An 18,893-nucleotide genomic window follows, 5' to 3' on the forward strand; every position below is an offset into this window, starting at 1 on the left:
CCGCCTGTGCGCGTCTACCGACGCCTACCCCCACATGGCAGGGGCAGCCTCCGCTCGGTTTATATCGTCGACCGGCTGCCTTCCGCTCTTGCTCCGCGCCTCGTCCTTCCCTTATCCGCAACCACGCAACCGCGGAGGTCGTGTCGCTCTGCCCGGCGCGCACGATCGCCGAGCCGCTCTCCTCAGCAGCCGGCGACAGCGACTCTCCAGCGCCCCATGCGGCCGCCGGAGGAAGCGTCCCCCACTGCCGCCCCTGTCCCCCGCCTCCCCCTTCTGGCACGCGCTCGCTCGCGCGCTCGCCCACCTGCAGATCACGGGACGCCGAAGAGGAAACTCCGCCTCTCCTCCACCGGCGGCCACCCGCCGGAAGGCTCAAGGTCCCGCGCCCTCTGTGGTCGGCTCACCCTCTCTCGCCAGCTCTTCCGCGGCATTCTGGGAAATGTATGCCGGGCCTTTTTTCCGCGTGGTTCGGGAGAGATTCGTAAGAAACCATTAGGGGAAGGGGGAAAGGAACGGAACTACGTATCCCAGAATCCCAAGTACATTTCCCTCGCTCCTCCCTCTTCGATCGCCTGGTAATGTATGTCTCCTGTGTGAGGAAAGCGAGAATAGGGCGGGAAAGGGATGAGCAATTAAAGGGGCAACAGAAGGGGAGCGGAAGATAATTTAGAACAATAATAGATACCCCTTTCTAAATACTGTCAATTTGCCCCGTAAAATGCCCAATTTGTATTTATCCCTGGGGAAGCTGGGGGTGTTGACGACCGACAGGAAGCTCTGGCGTGGGCTTGTCCATGAAGTCACGAAGAGTCGGAAGCGACTAAACGAATAAACAACATTCGTTTCAGTTGGACTGCATCAAGCCTTATCCAACCTGTCTGGAGTATGGATATTGTAATCCATCGTCCCTGGAGGGGTCTGGTGAATCTGGATCAGATTAAATTTATTCCGGTTTAACTGAATAAGATTGTGTTAAGTCTGTTGAGAACCTACAAAGGTTTCTCATGCTATTTATACCGTGTTCTTTCAGTTTATCATCTGCTCTCAAGTTTTCTCCTCCCCACGTTTCTTCTGTTATTCTCATGTTATTTCCTATTATATCTATGTTAATTTTGCCATTTTCTTTTACAGTACAAACTTGCCCACACTTTTTAATTTTTACATTACATTTTGAGCCATGCTACGCCCACACAGATTACCAAAACATCTTCCAGAAAAGAAAGTTATGTTGCATGTATTTGAGGGAAGTGTTTACATTATGTAGGTTCAGATTGTTATTAAAAACAAAAGCCCAGATCCTCTAATTCCCCCAATGATATGAATTTACATGGAAAATCTCAGACAATAAAGGGCAAAAACGCAATGAGGGTGCTATGCCAAGAGTAAGGCTATTGTATTTGGGTTGCAAAACTACCAAAAACCACTAGCTGGCAGCAAGGAGTTAGATTTCTCTGTAACTTTTCCTCCTGTCTAGCAGTCATCTGGATTTTTTCAGCCCAGATATGATATCTCTGTCCAAAAGTTCCCTAAACAGTAGCTTTGGAGTTCAGATCTCATCTAAATTAAAGAATATACACTGCAAAAAGGCTAAAAGAGGTGGTTTTTATTACACCAGTGGTGATGTTGATAAGCAACTTGAGGATCTCCTCACAGCTGCTCTAACATATATAAAAATTGTATGTTTTGGAAAAGCATTTACTCTGTATCAGCACCTCCTGAGAACTTTGTTTTAGGCATAGTTTGTGGAATGAACCAGAGTGTCTAGATTCACACACAGTGCTATGCCATACCCAAACAAAACACTTTATGGCTTAGTAAAATATATGAACCAAATACATGCACTTGAATGTATGCATTAGCTTCTCTGTCAACAAGGCTATGGTTATTCATAGTTGATAGCTGTTAAATTATCTCTCTTGGTTTCAAAAAGACGAGATTGGTGACCTTGGGCCAGTCACTCCTCTCAGCCCTAAAAAGGATGCAACGGCAAACCACTTCTGAAAACATTGCCAACAAAACTGCAGGGACTAGTCCAGGCAGTTATCAGGACTCAAAACTGACTTGAAGGCACACACACACAAAAAGTCTTAAATGTCTCCATGATATATTGGTTGGGTTCACACATCACACTCAGCCATAATGGAAGTTATTTAATTCTAGCTTGATTAATACAGTGGTTTCCAGCCTGTCATCTAGGAACCGCAGATGGTCCAGGAATGTACTGCAGATGGCCTCTGTTTAGGGACCCTAAAATAAACATCTTTCTTTAAAAAAAAAAAAAAAATATCTCAAGAGATCACAAAATATCACAAGATTTTGATGTGTTGCTCAGAAAATTTGACAATATCAAGAGTTTTTGTCCATTTGAATTCCCATTCAGGGCTTTTCCTATACTTTTTTTAGCCTGGCAGTTTTAATAAGATCTGCCATACCTGAGGACCTGCCTAGTGATATTGTGATGGTGCTGGAATAGGTAAGACCCCCCCCTTTTTTTTTTTTACTATGGGGAAGTTGGGGAATTTTAAAAGGTGAATTGGTACTAATTAATCTAATAGAAAACAATAGGCCAGTGCAGGTTTTTAAGGGCTGCACTGGTACCTTAAAGCAAACATTGATTCCAATTTTGCCCCTTAACACCTTCAATCACAAAAGATATCAGTCCCAGTTGCTTAGGGTTGCAAATGAGATGGAAGTGGTTTAAACCTTATTATCTAACATAGAAATGCACATTCTCTAAAAGTGACCATAAAACTGCATTTTAATTTTTTTAAGCTATTAAATAATTAGGCAACATCATGGATTCCATTTAGTTTATTCAAACTTATTCAGGAGGCTCTTCAGACAGTCACTTATGCCCTAGTCATCTCAACCGTTCAACTGTTGCAATGTGCTCTACATGCAGCTGCCCTTGAAGACTACCCGGAAGCTTCAACTGGTCCAGAATGCAACAGTGCGAGCAGTGACGGGCATGCCTTGGTATGCCCATGTGATCATTCTGCTCCACAAGCTGCATTAATTACCAGTCTGCTTCCAGGTATGATTCAAGGTGCCGGTTATGACCAATAAAGCCTACATGTGATAGAGTCTGGCTATTTGAGGGACTGTTTGCCATGGTGTCCTCCCAGCCAATATGAACTGACAGAATTGGCATGCTTTGGGTTCCTTCAATTAAACAGTACCATCTTTTGGGACTCAGGAGTCTCTCACAACACCTGCCCTCTGTAATGAAGTTCCTCCCATATCCAGGGGGCCTTGAAGACCTGACTGTCCTCCCAGGACTTGGGCTAGGGTGGCTGGAGCCTGTCATGAGTTTTGTTGTTGATTGGATTCACTGTCTTGTTTTTTATTTGCGTCTTTCTTGTTTTGTTGGTCTTCTTTGAATTGTTGTATTTTATCTTTTTTGTTACATTGAGAGCCACCCAGAGTTGTTTGAAATCAGGCGGCATCTAAATCAAATCAATTAAATTAGATTAGTTTGTCCTGACCCCGACCTTTTTAGGGAATGTACCGTTTGAAAGCCAACTATGACTCTTGCCCCAAAAGGCTGCAGTTTTAATTCAAAAGGTTCCCTATAAGAAGAATGTACTCTTCCTCTCCAGCTTTCAAGTGTGCTGTGTTGCTACACTTCAAAATACAAGCATTTCAAGTGCACAGACATATTGGATATACGTGGCATAGACACCTTATAAACATCCTGTCCCAGCCATGCTATTTAGTTGATTGTGGCAATGGCCATACCACAGCCTAGTCTCAAAGCTAACAATTTCAATAGTTATGGGATAGGATGAGGAAGGCAGGAAGAAGCAGCAATTTAGCAAGGAGCTAGCTTAAAGGAGAAAATATGGAAGTGAGAGAAACTGAATCTTCCAGCCACAAAATTATCAACTTTTTCACTTTAATTATAACTTGTGGTGTCGCCATAATAAAAGACAGAAATTCAGCACGCAATTCACGTTGTGGTTTTTGAAAGTTCTGTGGTGCTCCAAGAATTAGAGATCATGCTTGCTTGTTTAGTCACAGATCATTTCAATATACTAACATGTAGTATATTTTCAGTATATTGGTTTTATCAAATAAAAACTTCAAATACAAAATATGTGAAAAGAAATGTAAGGCAACCATTCCAATTTGCATTTTAATGTAATTTGGAAAAGTATGCTGTATGGAACATTAGCTTTGTACAAAAAATAGTGATGTAATAAAATATGTTTCTCCCAATATAGAAAGGCTCAAAATATCTCATCTTAAAAGTGTCAAGTTTAAACACACACAACACAGAGAAATTTTAATGATTTGTTCATTTCACAGGGCAAAGTACAAGAATCTACATTAATTGGAACTGGAAAGTATTTTACTAATTTTCAATGTCAGCCTTAGTGGTAATAAAATTAACTATAATGCCTTTTATTTTCTTAAAATGTTTCAGTTACTGTGTATTAGAGAGATTAGGACTATAGTCCCATGCATGCAAATGGGCAAATCCTGCTCAGTTCAGTTGTTTGGCCTATAAAATATCAAATTAATTTCAGTTTCTGGCATGTGATACCAACATTGCACAACTGAAAACTGAGTGGCAAAGATTGCCAAATTTCAGCAGCGTTTTTTTTTTCTGTTTTCTTTTTTCAAGCATAGCAATTGAATGGGAATGGGAAGCTTCTAGAAACAAATGGTTCCCATTTCCACCCTTAAATCCCACAGAATCCCTAAAGCATATCCCTGAAATCTTAGGTTTCCAGTAGAAGCCTCAATGACACCTAATGACATGCAAAATGTCTGTGTCATTTGCTCAGTGATGTCATTACACACATGACAGTACTTGTCCTACTCTGTGCTTCCCATGGCTGAAATTAAAGAGTGATTTCCTCCCTTTTTGGTATTTTGGACTATTTGAGATTAGGAATAGGAGCAGAATGCCCCTGTGAGTTCTTTGAAGGGACAGAAATATAAAATCAGACTTCTATCAGGTTATTACAAGGTTATGAATATATTTGGAATGTGAATTGACTTTGCAGTTTCATTTTATTAAAATGCAACCTGAGGTGCTATAAACATTTCATGTCTGATTAATGTAATGTTCATATTAATGTGATCCATTAAAATACATTGGAATTTAAGTAAAAAGAAGCCACCAATTTATCCCAGCTATTCTCAGCAGCATGTTCATGAGTCTGAAGACACTAGTAATTTGTGGAGTAGACCCATTGCAATTAATTGCTTCACAGCAATTTAGGTCCCATTGATTTCAATGAATCTGTTCAAGATATAATGGAGTCTGTATTAAATCTGATGTGTGTGTTTCATGTGCATGAGTTGACAGGGCAAGGGAGATTAAGAGATTCTAAATGTCTTCGATTTCTGAGGCGGTCCAATTTAGCAGTGTCATTGCGGTTGTATGGACATAGTCAAATGTCAATTCAGAATTGGCATAAACTGGACTAGCTGCTGGGCTGTGCTACTGCTGGAACAAGCTCGCTCACTTGCCTGGCACACTATGAGCTCTAGCCACAAGGGTTTGGCTGACATCAAATACAGGGAAGGCAGAGGTCTTCATACCCTTTCTTCTTTCTACCATCATCCTAGCAACAGAGCCACCTAATAAATAACTCTGTAACATAAATACATTTACTAACCTACACCCACCAATGGGAATTGTGCCAAAGCAATTGCCAGGAAGAAAAAAATATGGCAGACTTCTTGCTGTTTATTCCGGTGTTTTTCAAACTAGGCAACTTTTAAGATGTGTGGACTTCAACTCCCAGAATTCTCCAGCCAGCATTCTGGCTGGGGAATTCTTTACGACGTCCATACATCTTAAAGTTGCCAAGTTTGAAAAACACTGGTTTATTTTAACTCTCTTTCCCGAAGGCATTTTTTCCTTATCCTCATGGAACTAAGTCAATGTATTTACAAACCTGCAAACAAAGCTTGTTCAGCTGCCTCTTTTCCTGTTTAAATAATTTGCAATGGATCTTTATCCTAGGTCAACACTGAAAAAAGCCTAGTCACTGCTTGTACTACTAAGGTAAATTTCCACAGGCATAAAAAGCTATGTAGTTCTACTTCAGCAGGTACTGATAAGCTAATTTAGTAGTTACCTGTTTGCTAAAGGAGGGGAGTACAAGAAGACTTAAGACTGTCAGGGCATCTTGCTGAGCCAAAAACTTAAGGGTCAAAATAGAAATAGCACAACCTAGATTGGCCTTATTGTTGATGCCATCATTCCTCCAATTGTTAAATCAAGTGTTTGATGGCTGATAAAATAGCAATCACAACAGGACCATTAACAAGAGTGGTATCAGTTGGGATGAAGTAGACAATCCTGAAATAAACATGTTGTTAAAAAGGGGTAGTATTGGAAGATAGCTCCTTGAAGACCCTTTCCAGTAAGAGTTAAACACAGAGTGCCAACTTGACAATTATGAGAGGAGGAATGAATTGACCAGCTTGAATATTAAACTAAAACTTACAGCCCCTGGATCTGGGCTGCAAAAATCAGGATAACTATGAGATGATGGCAATGAGATAAAGAAAACTCTAACACCTTTCTGTCAGCTAGTGGTCATACAAATTTTTGCAGCCCAGATTTAGTAGCTCTGCTGTGGTACAGCACACAAACTGGTTTGTCCCACTAATTATGCTTAAAACAAAGGCCTCAGGAAGTACTTTTATAAAATATATTTAATACCATTATTCCACAATACACAACATTTACATACATTAGAGCAGGTATGTGGAGATTTTCAAGTTGTTTGCCAACACCATCATTGGTGTAACAAAAGCACCTCTTTTAGCACTTTTATGATTCATAAGCTTTAATTTAGGCTGGGGATCTGAACAGCTAAACTACTCTTTAGGGTACTCTTGGCTAGGTCTACATATCTGCAGAAATTTGGACAAGCATCAGATAGAGCAGCAAAGACTTACAGAGAGCAATAGCTTTTGCTGCCAGTTAATGATCACACATGATACGGTAGTCTGCTTATGGTAACTGGATTCATACCTTGTACCAAACTATGATTTGTTGAGTTTGTACAAGATGCCAAGTTAAAACTAAGCAAATTGGTGCAATCCTAATCAGTTTCTTGTAGGTTTAAAATCCAGATCTGGCACATTTAGGGATCCAGGATACAAAACCCTCTGATGTAATGGGAAGATTATCCATTATCTGGCCTCATGAGAGTAAAATCTTAAGCTTAGTTGAATATCACACTGGAGAGAATTTACCAAAACTTATTTTCCTGTATCTATATACCTATTTTGTCATAGAATAATCTCCTGTGAGATTTGCCAGAGCCAATCAGAAGTAGTGCTAGAACAGAACAAATGAGATTCTGAAGAGAGAGCTGCTGACTGACCTTTCCAAAGTCTGTAAAGTTAGATAAGATTTTTGAGACACAGTACAACTTTGCTTTTCTATATCTCATACCTTCTTACCTGCTAGACCTAGAGTTCCTTGTACAGGAGAAAATAATTACTGATGGTAAATAATCTGTTTCAAGGGTGGCAGGCATGTTAATTTGTTACAGCAAAAGCAGGATGTTTTGTGCACCTTATAGACAAACAAATTTGCCATATTGACCTGGAAAAAGACAATCTTGAGTATGAACACTTTCCTGGAAGGTAGTTGTATTAATTTTCAGGACAGGAGAAGTCAATTCCTGGTACAACTTACATACCCCATATATATATATGATTTAAGTCAAATTACAACTTGTTTTGTTTTGGCTTAGCGTGTTGTATGAAGCCAGTGAAATTTATTCAACAAGCCAGCAATTCCTTAGCACATTGTGTGAACCCAGCCAGCATTTAGCATATATATGTTCACACACGAACACCACACAAGAACAGGTTACTACCATACTTGCATCAAAGCTCTAATCGGTCATGGTATGTTTCTGATTTAAAAAACAGACAATATTTCAGAATTAAAATGAAACACTTTAATTTCTTGATGTATGAGATAGTATATATGAGACAAAACCTTTTATTTAGTTATTAGATTTTATATCCCATCATTCATTCAGGACCTCAAGGTGGCATGCGCAGTGTTTCTTCCTCTGATGTTTCTTCATAACAAGAGTACATGAGATAGAAGTCACACAGTGAGCTTCTAAAGCAAGGGGTGGACTAGAACGTGGGCTCTCCATTCCTAGTCCAACACCTTAACCTCTGTGTGTCCTATGTTAAAGTCTGAACTGGGTCCCCAAATGATACTCCTGTGCACTCCAGATATACAGCATGTTCATAAAAACATAGAATTGGAAGAGGGCATTTAAGCTTCAGAGTCCAATTTCCTGCAAAGTTCAGGAATCCAGATTCAAGCATTCCTGACAAATGCTTATCAGTCTTCTGCCTGAATCTGTTCCAAGTCTCCCTTATTGATCATAAAGTACAAATACAGCAAAGAAAAATAAACAGGAACAGGAGTAGAAGGTAAACAAAACAGGAGGGAGAAAATCAGTACATTTTGTTATGAAATCCCTTCTAGCTATTTCAGCACTACTTATCTCCCTAAGGAGATTATTCACTCCTATTTGTCTTTTCTCTGCCAGAAAGACTTAACAGGCATTAATTTAGGATATAGGTTTCTTTTAAAAGTAATAATTTAAATCATTCAAACAGGACAGCATGCTGGTTATTAAACTCATTAAGAATCTATGAAATATAAAAAGTTGATTTAGCCTGTATCATATGAATTAAAAGTCTAATATGAAAACGAATACTACTAAAGCAAATTGCCCAGGAGGCCATAAATATTTTATTCATAACACAATATTCATTTATGCAGGAAAGATAAGTTTAATCAGATACAGTATCATGTACATAAATAAAACAATAATTTACTCTCCATGCAAGTATGATTCTTGACTCTCAAATCATTCCGAATTTCTTTCAATTAGGGATTTGCAAAACTCACAGATTCAGGAATAGAACATTCTAGAGGAGTTTGGACCATGCCACATCCTTTCCTGAACCATGGTGTTCCAGGACTGGTTTGGCCATACCCAGAAATAAATCCTCCAAATCAGAAGTAGTTCACTATGTCCCAGACATGGCGTTCTATATGTTCTGTTCTGAACTGACAAACTGAGCATCCCTACATTCACTTGCAATTCTGAGTACAATGAAAAGAATCTAAGAAAGTGGGGACAGATTACAGGCTTGCAGGTAGAGGTACGCAAAAGGGTTATTATTTATATATTTATTTAATCAACTTATATGCCATTCCATTTATGGAGACTAAAATAAAAGTTAAAAACAAAAATGAAATCATATAATTACAGTATAAACTTGAATAACCTATTAGACTACCATTTGGGGTAACATTTCATGGTCAAAATGTCTCTATACTCAAACATTCTATACCAATCTTTCCAGAAGAGTTCTAGCAGTTGAAACAGCCCATTTCAAGATTAGAACATGTTCAGGAAGGCCTGAAGAGTCCATTCTGATATCAAAATACTTTGAGAGAGATAAGAACAGAATGGTGTGGCATTCAAACATTTTTCCCTCAAATCATTTGGCATATCTGTACTTGCAGGATTTACTTTTTTTAAAATTAGGACACAGATACAACCACTGGAGTCAACTGCAAAATGTTGGTTGTGTTCATGCATTTTATTTTATTTTACTTTTATTTGTTTATTAGATTTTTATTTTTATAGTAATTTTATTAAAAATTACAATCACAACAATAATACAAATTATAAAAATAAAATAAAACAGAAGGTGCAAAAAAGAAAGAAAAAAGAGAAAAGAGAAAAAATAAGAATATAGTAAAGAAAAAGAAAAATATATAAAGAAATGAATTCCGCCTTTGTCACAAGTTTTAACAATTTTAGTAACTTATCACCTTCTCTTAAAATACAACAAATCATCTTTTCTTCCCATATGCCATCTCTTATCCATAAACAAATCCTTGAAGCCTTGTTATTTCAGTCCTGAGCAAAAAAAAGTCCATTAATGGTTACCAGAGATAACAACATACCTATTTTAACCTTGATCAAATAAACCAACTTTATATTCCTTCCTTTTACTTCTAACAATCTTGATCTTTAGTCCCTTCAAATAATGTCCTAGAACTTGATTTCTTTTCATATTTTTTTGGTCTCTTCTCACAAAATTCTTCAAAGCTTTAACAAGCCTCTTTTGTAAATCCAATATAGGAAAATTATCCAGGTCACTCTCTTTATTTGTTGTTTGTATATCCCTTTTACTTATTAAGACATCAGCCAATTTCTTTTGTATGTCCAATATAACATCTTTTTCCATGTCATTCTTGTAGCCTGTCATTTTTAAATCCACTTGCAACTCAGTCTCAATCTTCTCAGGTAGAACTTGTTCCTCTTCCATTACATCTTTTAGACACAGTCTATCTATAGAGGCAGACACTCTTAAAATTAACTTCTGGGTCCATTGTTCAAAAATATTACTCAATATGTCCAATGTTAAAATATTTTGCTCCATTCTGTATTTGTAAGTCAAATTTAAGTGTTCTTGTCCTTTAATTGTAACCTTTAGTTCCTTCTAACTGCCTCTAGTGTCCAATTTTTAAAATCTTCTTATGTTTTTTTAAAAAAAGAATTAAAAACAAAAGCATTTTCTCACAGGAAGGATTCTTATAATTAATTCCAAAATCTTATTTCAAATTTATCTGGGTCCTTTGTCCATTTGTAACTTTCTAAAATCAAAGTTTAATCACCTTTTCCTGTTTATTCCCCCCCACCCCCCAATTTTTTAAGTTCTTAAACTTGTATTTAATACTTCTTTTGCTAAGGACTGAAGGAAACTCACCTGGTGCTGTAAAACCTGTCAATCCAAAGGTTCCTAACAGCTGAAAAGCAGCAACTTCCAAAAGTGATTAGAAAAGGAGGAATGCAAACCCAGTGTCCTTTCAAAGGTGCTGACTGGAGTTGGAGCAAGATTCCCTTGTCTCCTGGAGCTCTAAACCTGCTGGAGACTGCTGTCTTGCTGTCTTGTGAGAAGCAACTGTCTGGAGCACTTGTGGGTGATCTCAAGTCCTCTTCTTGTCCAAAGAGGAATTAAGACGAGCCGGTCTACTTGCCAGCTCTTCATTCCGCCACAGTCGTCAGCTTCACTTTTTGCAGAGCTGTCTTCCGTCCGCCATTTCTACTCCCAGTCACCTTTGTTTATTACATTTTTAAAGTTGCTCGACTCCAGAAAAACCCTGGGCGTGCATCATGCTGAGATGAATATGGCACAATTGGGTGGGCTCACCCAACACATTAAACTAAAGCCAAATGAATCACTTAATTAATTCATTAATTGCCGCAGTTTATATGCTGCTCAAGTCCAGAGGCTCTAAGCATTATTGTATCGTGCAATGTGCGAATCTTACTAGTGCATCTGAGAACATCTCCTGGCCAGGCACTAGGAGCAAGTACTGTACACAAGTCCTGTTACGTGGAAATGCAACTTTGGATTTACTTCAAGCAGTAAGTTTTAGCCACGGCACTTAGGGAGGAGAAATTTTAATTGTTGCTACTGAACAATTGGGAGACCAATATCTTTGCTGAATTACTGCAGTTCTTCCAATGATCTAACGGTTAATCCCAATCTTTTGCTTACCCTAATCTGAGAATTACCAATAGGATTTGTAAATTCTCTGAAGCTGCTAGAAGATACAATCTAATGAAAGGAAATTGGTCTTATTAATTTTTTATTTGAATTTATCAGAATATAAAACTTGTACCTTGGCAACAAACAGCATCAACATGTTATGCTAATCCATGTTTTGGGATGTGAAATGAAGAGGAAGCTCTATCCATGGCAGATCTCAAGTTCTGGATAACCGATGTTTAGAAATGTATCTGCGTACTTGTGGAATTAACTGAAGAATTTTCTTAGAAAATGCCAATTCACACACCGATAATTTCATGTGTTGTGCTAAACAGTAATGTGACGTTTGGTTTTGGCTTAATATGTGACCATAGTAATTGTAGTTCATAAGCCATGGTTGATGGATTAGTGTGTTGAGCAAACAGTACCAATTGTGCTTTGTTCAATAAATCTGGTTAAATGAATCATAGCTTAGCATTAGCCTAGTGTCTAATTTGTTCAATAAATCATAATTAATAGAAATCATGGCTTGGCACAGTGTTTCAACCTAGCCAATATTTTTCTTTACTGTGATTGCACATGTCAAAGGATGATCATTTTTAAAAATCAGTATTGTGGGTATGCCTCAAATTTATTCTAGAAAAACTTGGCTTGCCCAGAAGCTGACATAAGAGTTGTGACTGGAGTCCTAAACACACTTCAGATGGCAGTCTTTACCAGATTTCATTAAAGTTTTGCTTTAATTAATCTCCTAAGGATCACAGCCTCCTTTTCCTGGCTTTATAAAGAATGTCAGTAAGGTAGAATGCTAATTAAAGTTTTCTAACCCTTTTTTATTTATGGAAATTAGATTCAGATTTTTGTCTTGATCCTCAAAACACATGGTTAATTTAACCTTGCTAGATTTAAATTACCAGCTAACCACTATGGCTGTATTTCAATGTGACCACCAGCTCTAAGGCCTTTGCTTTTTTCATTGGCTTTAGCTTTTCTCATGTCATCAAACATTCCTTCAGGCTGGAGCAGAGGAGGAACCAAGGAACAGGGCCACTGTGCTGACTCAGCTGAGAGATCAGCAGTTTGGGGAACCCCCTGTCTTTGAGCTATCCATTCTGACTTCTTGTAATGGCAAAAACCTGTAGGCTTGGTATAGCACAACTACAAAAACATCTTGGTTTTCCTCAAAAAAGTCTCTCCCATGTAATTCCATTTATACAATGGCAAAACTGGTGAAAACTAGTGTGTGGATATATAACTCTAGAAAGGTGTAGTCAGTCACTAGATAATTTCTCACTTGCTAATCAGACCTGGGAAATCAGAACTGGGTCAGACTAGGCAAGGCAAAAGTGGCTCCAAAACAGCATTAATTTATCTTCCATACTGAACAAAAACTGATAGTAGTGGCCAAGAAGGGGAAGAAGAAGAAACAGAAAGAGCCTGTCTATGCACATCTAAGCAGGAGGCTCAGATGATCTCTAGCAATACTCTCTGGACATGTCGTGAATCATAAACTCTTAATCAAGCAGGTAAGAGGAACTAGTTTAACTGCAGTGATTATATTGGTTTTATTTAGAAATCTATGTGTGCGATAGTTGTCCTACCTTGCTTTTCCAATATATTCCCCTTTTTTTCAATAATTCCCATTTTTATATCTAGAGATTTGGCCTCGTTGGCTTAGTAAGATAAATTCCCTTTAAAACTCTCCCAATAGGCAGAACTGCCTTGCTCCTTCTTCTGTTTCAGGACTGGCACAAGGCTTGTTAATGTCTGTATTTCTGGGGTCTGGCGGGAGAATCTCAAACACCTTCCTTTCTAATTTTCTGTGGCACTGAACTGAAGGGAGATGTCCTGGGTGGAAGAGTCAAGAGATTTCCAGCTGGACAGACTAAGGAGGGTCAGGTAATTCAGTCTGACTAGTGGTACTTTATCATGATTATTTTTTACTGGGGAACCCTTGGAAATAAAAGGGTCAGCTAGGGCAGATTTATTTTTTTTCTCCTCCTGATTTATAAAAGAACCACCTAGATAACGTTACAAATTAGCGCCTGTGTTCTTGATTCCTTTTCCCTCCCCATCCTTACTTTGCTGTGTCTTTTTAAAGCCAAAATAGGGGACTTGTCTTTTTTGATCCCCCCTGTGGATGAGAATAAATTATTGAATAAATTATTTTATTGATTTGGGAAGCATTCTAGAAGTCTTTCTAGCTGAAGAAAGGGCAGAAATATTCTAAAATAATGCAAACCATAATTCATCAACTGCTGATCTCTAGCTATAAAAATTATTGAAGGAATCCTGAGCATGTATGTTCCTTCCCTTTTCATGTATAAAGCAATTCTTGCTACCCAGTCCTGGTTTTAGGCAAACAGCAGCTTCCCTCCACGGTTGGATTCACATAGGATGTTAATCCATCCTATGTCTCAGCAAGATGCACAAATCCAGCCATTGCCTAAATCGGCAGAAAATAGCAAATAAGAATTTGATCCCAGTTGGTCAACTTTCCATGGTCTTGCTGAGAGAAGGACAGGCGTTTTCATGCAGTGTTCAACGACAGTTGAGCCTAGCATTTGCATGCAGCGAATATCATTACTTGAAGAGCCACAAGAAATATGGCAATTAATAACTTACACATTTATTAAGGAATAGCTTTGGTGGGCTGTGATATAGTTCATCTGATGTGTGGAATGCTGAGTTGTAGCTACACATGCAAACTTGGCTGGCCCTGGAGGTGTGTAAACAGAGAAACAAGAGATAAATGGAATGTAGAAAGTGCAGATTATAGTCCCCCTTCTGTTTTCCTTTATATCTGAACACATATAAATGAGTCTGCCCTTCGCATCTTTTGTAATATTTTGATTTCCCTTGGGTGTGTTTTGGTATCAGTCTGGGACTGATTGAGGTCAGTCACTTCAGCAGATGATCTTAGATTTGCGCAATGGTCTGCTCAGAAGCAACTCCAAGGAGTATGAAGGATGGCTGTAATGTTTTATGGGTCACAAGGTGCTGCCCATAATTCTGCTGTGGTATGTGGCAAGACATCGTGGAGTGTCTGCTCAGCAGAAAGACTTGAGGGAAGAGAAAAAGGATCCTTTAATAAAATGAATTCATTCCCAGATAATACATCTTACTCTGGGGCTGCAAACCTATGGGATAGTTTCCCAACAATTGTAGGATGCATCAAAATTCCCTCTCCAAGATTAGAGATGATATTTCAAGCTTGAAGGAGGAAGATCAATGTCAGAACCACCAGTTCCTTCCAATGTCAGAATAAAAAAGAATCAAGCTCAAATCCCCACTACTCAGCCACACAGGTCACTGGGTAAGCATGAAAGCCAGCTGGGTGAAATTGAGCCAATCGCTCTCTGTCAGCCCAACCCACCTCACAGGATTGTTGTGGGGACAAAAAGGAGGCAGGAAGATCAAGTCTGCTGCCTTGAGTTGTATAAAATGAAGGTGAGATATAAATTGAATAAAAACAATCTTTTCTCAGCTAGCCTACCTCACAGGATTGTTGTGAGGACAAAATTAGTAAGGAAGGAGCCAGGTACATACTGTTTTGAGCTGTCTGGAGGAAGGGTGGAATCAAATATAATATAAATAAACCTCTTAACTCAGGCAATATTGTATACAAAATGTTCATAGAATTAAAAATTATTTATTTGTATCTATCTGTTTTTCTCAGCTGTATTGTTTTAATTGCCAAGTGAGAATGATCCCCTGTTGAATGTAAAAACTATAGGATGACTCCATCTGTAGCAAGTACATTACTGCAGGCAGTTTATCTCTTAATTGGATAAAGCATTATGTGTATTTATGATGCTATAAAACCACTGATCAATGCCAGCATGAAATGTTTACTAGAAACCTTCAGCCAGGGCAGCAGAAATGGTTCTGGGAAACTAAAGATAGGCTCGCTAAAGAAGGAAAGTTTACATAATGGTTTCTACATAAGAACAGATAAGTCTGATGGAAAGAATTACTGCATAATTTATTTACTTATACATTTTAAGCAACGATTTCAAAAGTCTCAGGCTGATTAGCGATAAATTGGAGACCTGTACAGTACAGAAAATGCCCAATTAAAATCAGACTCACAAAGACTCCATTCTTCCTTTCAGCTCTAAATTGCATAATGTACTTTATGTGATTTTCCCTTAGATCATCCTTTGCAAGTTTAATCCCAGCAATGAGAGGCCAGGACTCTTAAAGTGATTCTGAAATTTGTACAGGCTCATGCAAATCTTTAGGGAAAAGTTATGATGATTTGATTATGTGCCATCAAGTCAGTGTCGATCCTTAGCCACCACGTAATTTTTTTCTAGGACAATCTATTCCCAACCTGGTCCTTCAGGTCTTCTAATGGTGCACTCATTGCTACCATAACTGAGTCCCACCACCTTGCTGTTGGTCATCTTTTTCTTCTCTTTCCTTCTTCCTTTCCCAGTGCTAGAGCCTTCTTCAGAGAGCTGAATTGGACTAAAACTTCACATAATGTGGCTGAATTGGACAATTTGAGCCTGGACATTTTGTGCCTCGAGTGAGAACTCTGGGCTGATTTGTTCAATGATCCATGTGTTTGTTTTCTGGGCTGTCTGTGGTACTCTCAGGAGTCTTCTCCAACTCCAAAGTTCAAAAGCATCAATACTCTTTCTCTCCTGCTTCTTCAGAATCCAACTTTCATTTCCATAGTGCGTCACAGAGAAAACACTTGAACAGTTCAGTCATTCCTTCCTTGAGGTCATCTCAACTGTCCTTTACAGCAGCACGGACCAACACTTGTTCAAAAGAGCACTGAACCTGTGTTCAAAAATAAATTTAGTGCTATTCAGGCATTTTGTAGGCATAACCCTATACAGAAACCATGTTTCTTGTCTCTCCTAGAGCTTGCGCCAAAATAGCCACAGAGGACAGTGCTTGGCAACTGTGGGGAGGGACATGCCCATGGCTGCTAAAGGGGCCAAGAGGAGCTGGGCATATCACAATCCTGACTGCATCAGCAACCAGACAGGAGTGAAGCATGTCATATCATATACACCGCAAAAATTGTGTCTGGGGAGGAGAGAAAGCACTACTTTAAAAACTGAAAATAGCTAAAGAGGACTTGAACCCAAGGACTACCTGTATTAGTGAGTCAGAGGATAGGATGAATGGGACGAGGAAAATAACTCAGAGTGCCATGTGCTAGTTTGTTGACTAAAACAGAGGTGTGTGCCTATGTATTTAAACAAGTTATCCAGGCCAAGTGACATTGTACAGTAAAAGTAAGAAAAGTCAATGCAGCTAATGCTAAAACATTTCCCAGCAGCAAAATCTGAGAAATTATGCATCATTTCACTTCAATCTGGTACAGATAATATCACTAGCTGGAATACAATGCACTGGAAAATGTTATGGTTTGCTCTGTTAGTTGCCGTTTCACTGGGAAGGAAGGAAGAAGTGATGAGCCTATGTTTACTCAGATGGTATACAGCAACTGGAAAAAGTCCCTCCTTTGTGGTGGAGATGGGTGGTGATAAAATTTGATAGATAAATAGGTAGGCAGGCAGGCTACTGAGAATGATTCAGGTTGCTTTGCTCTGCATAGCAAAAGTGCCGTCCACAACAACTGAATAGTAACTTGAGAAAATTAGAGACAAACCATAGAGAGGCAAAAGGGGTTCAGTTCTAATTCAGTTATGTGATGATTATAAATAATTTACGAAAGAAAATAGACATCATATTGGCTATTCTGAGTGAAATTCTTTTGTTCATCTCTAAACAAAAAATTGTTCAATGTGGACACTTGGAAAGGTATCCGATGAGTGATATCAGAGAATGTGTTCTTGGACTGTTGCAGCTAGTTGCAAAATATAATCCCAGAATTTAGTCTAAAATACCTCACAGTGCAAATATATATATATCATTTAGTTCCCAGGTTAGAGACAGATCGTCATGGAGGAAGTCTATCTATGGAGTCACTAAGAGTCAGCAATCCTCCACCTGGGGATGGCTAGCGCCATAACACCTCTTAGTGATTGTGTTCCATCTCCACTTGGATTTTTAATTTATTTTATTTATATCTTAATGGTAATTTAGATGGCTATGTTTTTAGTGTTGTTTTATTGTAAACTGCCCAGAGTCCCCCATTGGGGGAGACGGGCGGTGACATAAATTTAATAAATAAATAAATAAATAAAACTTGATGGCACATAATCATGTTCATACCACTCTAGAATTTTAGGAAATAAACCTGCTTCAAATACATCCATATCACAATTGTAATGTCTTCCAAGTGATCTGAGTTTCTTCAAATCAAGAAAGTAATGGCAGTTTGGATGGATTGCATTGACTTCATTTAAATCATGGGAGTGGTCTATAAATTGTGGTTTATATGCATAGATTGTGTCATCACAAATAGGAACAAACACCTTTACTTTAAAATCATAGTTTTTGGAAGCATACTATTTCCTCTGTTGAGTTCAGAAATAGCTTTGAAATTGGGGTGTGGGATGAGAGATACAGCAGATTCTCTCCCTTTTTTTTAGTTTGCATTTTGACTGAATTTTCTTCAATGATCTTTACAGTTACAATTTTGCTGAATTTTTTCTTATGATCCCTCAGACCTTGCAGTTCATCAAAGAAAGTAAGGAAGCAAGCGTGAGCCACATCACAATCTGACTGTGACAAGTAATTTGATGTCACTTTGAGAAGCTCTTTACTAAAGTGATATAGACAGAGTCAAAGTCTGTCTGATTTAGAATACCACATTTCTCCACATTAATTGCAGAATTTGATTAATTACTGATTATATTCAGAAGCAATAACATTACTGAAACTCTTGATTTAATAGCTAAGATGATGCAATCTAACATGCCTAGTGAATGTCTCCTTTGCCTCATCAGCAATAAAACAAAAAGAAAAAAACATGCTTTGAGTCTTGTGTCTCTAGAATCATCCTGCTCATGAGAGTTCACAATTCAGTAACTCTTATCTAGGCAAAAGGGACTGATGCATTTTTAAAGTCCAGAACTACTGTACAAAATAATATTTGGCTCAGGCAGGCACCTCCCTAGTTAACTGAAGTGTAAGAAGGGGGAGGAGGTGCAGCACAGTTACGCTTGCAAGATCCTGTTATTATAGCCAATCTCAATAAAAGCAGTTTTAGCTTTCCTGTGGTATTGACTTCTTGGCCTACCTAGCAGGGCTGGCAGTCTTTCAGAGAAACTAAGGTTTTCTGTCCTGGATACGTTACAAATAAAATGGGAAAAAATTGAACTGTTTCATCAGAAGGTGTTTGTAAGCTGTGTTTTTTTCAGATCAGAATTCCTTCACGCGTA

At 38.4% G+C, this 18,893-nt stretch overlaps 1 protein-coding gene and 1 long non-coding RNA gene across 3 annotated transcripts in view; one reads left to right on the forward strand and one right to left on the reverse strand.

Moving 5' to 3' along the window:
* Positions 1-408, reverse strand: part of ZDHHC14 (zinc finger DHHC-type palmitoyltransferase 14) — an 80,054-nt gene extending 79,646 nt beyond the window's left edge. The window contains exon 1 of the mRNA XM_063308211.1: positions 305-408. The gene's annotated coding sequence lies outside the window, so the exon portion shown is untranslated. The remainder of the gene's footprint in view (positions 1-304) is intronic.
* LOC134500821 (uncharacterized) lies at positions 407-18,414 on the forward strand. 2 transcript variants are annotated; one of them, XR_010068299.1, is made up of 4 exons: positions 407-481; positions 2,404-2,473; positions 4,309-4,346; positions 18,178-18,414. It is a non-coding gene; the product is annotated as an uncharacterized LOC134500821 (long non-coding RNA). The 2 variants fall into 2 exon arrangements; XR_010068297.1 differs by lacking the exon at positions 18,178-18,414 and having other exon boundaries at positions 4,309-4,402.
* Positions 18,415-18,893: the final 479 nt, after the last annotated feature.

Source organism: Candoia aspera, chromosome 1 (genome assembly GCF_035149785.1).
Source record: "Candoia aspera isolate rCanAsp1 chromosome 1, rCanAsp1.hap2, whole genome shotgun sequence".
NCBI lineage: Eukaryota > Metazoa > Chordata > Lepidosauria > Squamata > Boidae > Candoia > Candoia aspera.